Source organism: Chiloscyllium plagiosum, chromosome 8, assembly GCF_004010195.1.
Source record: "Chiloscyllium plagiosum isolate BGI_BamShark_2017 chromosome 8, ASM401019v2, whole genome shotgun sequence".
Taxonomy (NCBI): domain Eukaryota; kingdom Metazoa; phylum Chordata; class Chondrichthyes; order Orectolobiformes; family Hemiscylliidae; genus Chiloscyllium; species Chiloscyllium plagiosum.
In genome coordinates, this window is record NC_057717.1 from 59,488,458 (window position 1) to 59,495,011 (window position 6,554).

Consider the following 6,554-nt stretch of genomic DNA (forward strand, 5'->3'; position numbering starts at 1 on the left):
TTGTTGTCATTGACCATCGGAAACATGTAAAGTAGCATCTGCAGTCCATTGCGTTTTCTACCCGATTCAATATAATGACGGTTGATTCATGACCTTCACACCATATACCTGCTCTTTCCCCATCTCTTTAGTGCTTAGCTATCCTTCAGTGCCTTGACGTCCATAGCCTTATGTGGTCGAGAATTCTCCAGGTCCACCAGTCGTCGAGTACGGACATTTATTCTCATCTCAATGCAGAATGGCCTGCCTGAACCTAATCCTATGGGCCGTTTTAGACGTACCAGTCTGGGGAACTCTCCTCCCTCCTTTCAATCTGTCTCGTACTGTCAGAGTTTTATATATTTCACTGAGATCTCCAATCATTTTCCTAAACCCCACGGAAAACAGGCCCAGTCGACCCAAACTCTGTTCCCACATCAAGCCTGATCTCCCAGAGATCAGTCTGGTCATCCTTTGCTGCACAATCTCGATGTCAATTTTGTCCTGTATTAGGTAAGGAGACCAAATCTGCAGAATGTTCGACTCGAGGAGTCACCAAAGCCCTGTAAAGCTACCGTAAGACATCCTTACTCCTGTAATCAAATCCCCTTGAAATGATGGTCAACACGCAATTTAATTTCCTACCTGCTTCTGTTCCTGCAATATTCCTTTCAGTACTGACCTACAAGGAGATCCAGATCATTTTCAATGTTGCAGCTGCCTAATTGTTAGGCCTGTTTACACTGATCAGGTGCCAATGCCATTCCAGTATTGACCTCTGGCTTCAGAACTCTCTGCTCTGCATGCATCTCGGAGGTCTGCGAAGAAGAACACAACCGAAAGGATTCGGACCCAGGGAGGAGACGTCCAGCTGGGCTAGGGAGGTGATCTTTAGCCGGGACCAGGGAGGCGGACTTGAGCTGCACCCATGGGCAATTCCTCAAGCCAGACTCTTGAGCTGCACCCATGCGCAATTCCTTGAGCCAGGCCAGAGGAATATTCGTCAAGCTAGGTACAGGGAGGGGACCTCGAGCTGGGGCCAGTGTGCAGGAGAGTCCGCCCCAAGTTGCTTTTCTGGAGCAAGCAAAGGACTTGTAATTCCCTCTGCAACATCGACATTGGTGACGTCAGTGACAGAGGTCCAGCCATAATAGATGATGCCGAAGGATCGTTGACTGTCTGTTGGTTATGTCCGGTGCTGGTGTTGGCAAAGTGATGATGGAAGGGCATCACAGCCACATCGATAAGGTTGACCCATTGGTTGGAGACATTAATCTGATTGTGGTCGGTCCAGCAAAGGAGGCGACAAGGCAGTAGGGCGTAGAGGACTATCAGCCTGGCAGCAATGCAATTCCGGAGAGACTGCAGCCCAGACGTCTTTGAACGAGGCGATTTGTCTCAGGACCAATGAACTCTCCCCAAGCTATATCTTTCTTTAAATGTTCATCATTTGATGACGACAAATGAAAGCGTTTCATTGTATTTCTACTGTAAAATACACTAAAGTCAGCATCAGGAAAACAGTCTGTATCCTGCCAGCTCTCCCATTCTAAAACTATGTCCGCATATTAGCTCCAATCCCATAAGATTTGAGTTTGCACACGAGGCTTATGATTTTATCAAAATTCTTGCTGAAAATCCAAATGTTTTGCATTCATGACTTCTCCATAATTCTCCATAACCATTCTGTTTCTCAAATACGATTCACAATTCACAAATCTTTGTTAATTCTGTTTGTACCCATTAGTTTCAGTCTAATAAATTCTCCAAAACTGCTATTTACTAATCTCATTCGTTTTGTTTTTGTCACCAGACTTAGGCTTACTCGTATTGCTGGGAAGATTAAACATGTTTTTTTCGGCTTTGTTTTTCTGTGAACACAGAACTGAAGCAATTGGATCATACTTCTGCCACGTCCCCGGTCTCGATTCTCTGGTTTCAGGCTGCAAGGAACCTGCCATTGTTTTCTCTTACCTTTTCCATTGGTATACATTTAGAAGCCATTATAGTTCACTGTTATAACCTTGTTAATATACACAGCAGAAACTCAAACATTCCTGGGTTAAACTGCTCAATGTTTGACCGTCCACAATCATAGAAGCAACCACAGAAGTATAGACTGTGCACTGTCAGAAATAGAGCACCATTTGCATTAGTCCCAGTTTCCCATGCAACCAGTCTGTGGCCGGATATGTTACGACATTCAAGTTCTCATGCAAATACTTTCCAATGGTTGTGATATGCTCCATGCCAGGGACATCCTGGTGATTCTCCTCTGAACCCCCTCCAGTGCAATCACAGCCTTCCTGTAATTTGGTTCCTACAATCGAGCACAGTTTTCCATCTCGACAGAAGCAAGTGTCTGTTCGCTCACATAATCTGTGGCTCAATGTAAAAAAGGCTATGCTCACTTCCACTGTGACTTCTGAACTAGACAACTAACTTATGCAGTCACATTCAGAAATCTGTGGCAAAATATCCTCTGAGCTCGCTCGTGTGTTGTCATTCATCGAATACTCTCCTGTAAGGTAGTTTCTGCCAAAGCACATCACCTCATATATCTCAGGGATATATTCTACCGGTCACTGATCTGCCCATCTGTACATTCCATCTGTATCTTCTTGGAAAATGCGACTTTCCATCTTATTGCTGTTATGACACGGGGTAAACCTCTTCTGTTAATTTAAAACACCAACACAAAAACATTTATCCCGTACAGAAATCTTCAAAATTCGAGAGACCATGAACTATTCAAAGTAAAAAGTAACACCTTTACTTCTTAAAGTATAACAGAGAATATATAACGAACAGCTCTTTACAACTCCTTCCAATAATATATCGCTATGTTCCCTCCTGTACTACTAGTCTGACAAAACTAAAACACAATTCAACTTTCGAGCCCAGGCAGCTGTTGACTCTTCACTTTTTTTTTAAATCTTCCTCTGCACATTTTCGTCTTCTTAGGATTGCTCTTCTACTGGTCATTTATAGACAAATGCACCTTTAACAGATGTTATTGACGTGGCTATTCTCTCTCCACTGTTTAAGTTTTCCCAGTCGATTACCCTAAAGCATTGGATTGTGTCACTGGCTTTTAATATTGCCAATATACTAAATTCAACTTGAAACTTACTTATCACATTCCTCCCCATCCCGCTCCACATTCACATCTCCATCATTTGTGAACACCACAAATAATAAGGGGCACAGCATTCATCCCTGTGGTATACCAGGGGTCTCTGGTCTCCAGACACACAAACAGCCTTCTACCAACACCCTCTGTCTCCTGCCATTAAGACAATTGTGGATGTAACTTGCCAAGTTTACATTCATGCTATGAGATTTTACTTGCTTTAACATGTGGTGTTTTGTTAAAGGTCTTGCTATAAAACCATATAAACGACCTCCATGTAAAAAAAAACGATAAAATTCGTCAGCTATGACTTCCCACTGAAAACGTCATGCTGACTATTCCTGATCAAACTTCGCACCTTTAATTGTCGATTGATTTTCTGCTTTCTAATTTTCTACAGTAGTTTCCCTAACACTGATCTGATACTCACTGAGTTATAGTTCCACGGTCTATCTTCATAGCCCTTCCAATAAAATGTATTCTCGCGTCCGCTGCTACCTCCACTGTGATTGGTTTTACTGAAATTTTTGGGTCAGGGTCATTCCACTCTTGTCTCCCACAGCAGCCTGAGATACAACTCATTCGGACATGGGATTCGTTGTATTTAAAAGCATCCAGAACCATCAAACCTACTCATATCTTACATGAATCTGCTCAAGAGCTTCACAGTCCATCATTTCGAATTCTGTGCCTGCATCCCCATTCTCCCAAATAAAACAGAAGTGATTAATATTCTCCAGCTATATGCATAGATTTTCCCTTGCTTTCTAAAATGTCCTAATTGCTCCTGGTTATTCTTTTCTGTTTGATGTAATTGTATTTTGGGATTCGCACTCACCTTGCCTCCTCCCACATCTTCATGCCACTATGTTAGTCAGTCCCTTTGGGTGAATTTTCTAAGTTTCACTGTGATCACCTCTCATTCTTTGAAACATGAGAGAACACAGATAGGTTTTCTCATCCGACAAGCTTGCCATCTGAGAGATTAATCTGTAGAATGTCCATTCAGGATATGTGATCAGTATATTATACTTAGATTAGGCCACCAAAACTGTACACAATGTTCCTGTACAATTTCAACAACAACTCTATGTAACTGGTGCAGGACATCATTCCTTCTCGTTGGAGCAAATCACTGCCGTTGGTGTACAGAAAAAAGAAACAAATGCTGTGATGACACCGGGTCAGACAGTATCCACGGAGAGAGAGCAAACTTATGTTTCCAGTGTCGAAACCAAACATTTACCTTCGAACGTTTGCCTGCACTTGTCCCAATACCCTTTTCTTTATATTTATCTGCTAATTGCTTGTATGTACTCTTGAAACGACTTCCTGAATATTCAACAATATCACATCCATTAGTTATCCATTCTATATGTCAACAAGCGATATTTTCAAGCAAAAGCGTTTGCAAATTATGTCTTCCCTGACATAAATGCATAATCTTTCTCTTAAAGTTCGCTGTTACTTTCTAAGTGTCCAATACACAATTCTTTACAATAGTTTCAAACAGATTCCGAGCTGTAAATTGCAAGGAAACTGGTCTGTCGTTTTCCAATCTCCCTCGTCTTCCATTCAAAAACGTTGGAAAGTGTTTATATTTTTCCAACCTGATTTAGGAATCATACACAGATCATCAATGCAATCAATATGTCTTTTGCTGCTCTCCCTGAATTTCTGATGTGAAGTCTTAGAATCAGAATCCCTACCGTGTGGAAGCAGGCCTTTTAGCCCAACAAGTCCACGCGTCCCTTCGAAGATTAGCCCACCCAGACCCATTCCGCTCCCTTCTATTTGTCTATTGCACCTGACCAACAATCGCCTGAAAATTATGGGCAATCGAGCATGGCGATGTCACCCAACCTGCACATTTTTACGTTTTGGGGAGAAAACCAGAGAGCCCAGAAGAAACCTATGTTGATACGATGAGAATGTACAAACACCACACGGTCAATCGTCCGAAGTTGGAATTGAACTCAGGTCCCAGGTGATCTGAAGAAGCAATGCTTGCCATTGAGCCACTCTGCATCTGGCCCATCAGGCTTATCAATGCTCAAAGCAGCTGTGTTGTCAAATACTACCTCGTTACTGTCATGAATGATTTTAGTCTTCAGTTACACACGTCCCATGGTCACAGTACTTCTCGGAGATTTTCTGAATCGTCCTCCATGAAGATAGACAAAATGTAACTAATTAGTTTCCCAGTCATTTTTCAATTCTCTACAATAAATTATCCTGTCCACATATTCATAGTTCCAGATTTGACATTGTTTTTTATTTTTCTTTCGATTATTGGCAGATATTCACTTATTCACTTTTTATGTTTCTTTTTAGTTTGCATTCTTGTTTTCTTTTCGATTTCGCTATCAGACCCATTGTTACGCCCTAATTTCACTGAGTCCGAATATCTGGCATCGTCCTGAGCATTTTCTTTCATCTAATTCATTTTCAAACTTGCTGTTTTGATCATCGTTGTGTCATCATTCCCTTTTGCGGTTTGCATCTTGGAGGGATATATGCATATTGTACACTTCACAGTATTTCTATGAATAAAATACATTGCCTGCCATCCGTTACATCACGTTCATGTACTTCTCCAGTTCACTGAACCAATTTGTTCCTCATACCTTCGTGGTTTGCATGATCCAGGCATACACTCATTATGTAACAAAAAAAGACTGGGTTGTATTCAGACGTCATGCAAAATTCAATACCTTAAGATTACTATGTAAAAAGCTCCCTTACACCATGGTTTTCATTTAGCTCTTCTGATCACATAGTACCGATTCCAAAACTGTGTGATCTCTAGATCGGTGCTCAACATATCGTTAAAGCACTCCATCTCAGACATGTTCATGAAATCCATTTTCCCTGTGTTAACATTGACTTGGTTTAACATTATTTAGATGTAATTCGAATTTAATTTGCCCAATATTACTGCAGTACCCACAAACGTGCATATTTAGTTTCCTGTTATATATCATGCCCAACATTTCTCTTCCAATTTTGAAGTAGATAAATAACTTCTCTAAATGCTTTCTTCTCCTTGTTGATTTTAATCTCCAATTTAACAAATTCAGTGGAGTCCGAGCGACGTGGGGTGTGGAGAAATTAAGAGTTGATTCAAGAAAGATGTTTGGCGAGGCATATCTCAACAGTGATATCATCTCGCCACATTTTACCTGTTCTACTCAGGTGTTATTGTGAAATTTTCAGCAGTTCTCCCATTATGCTGGTGGGGATAGAGATGTTGCTGTGGATTCATCCGGACAGCTGAAACCGCTCTAACCGGGGTACGAACCTTACAGCCGGCAGATAAAGTGCTACCGCTGCCCTATAGGATCTTCGTTCGGTCACATCTTGAGTAGTGTGTACAGATTTAAACTCCACATTGAGGAAATGAGATTGGAATTAACTCAGAGCTTGTTTCCTCAACTGATTT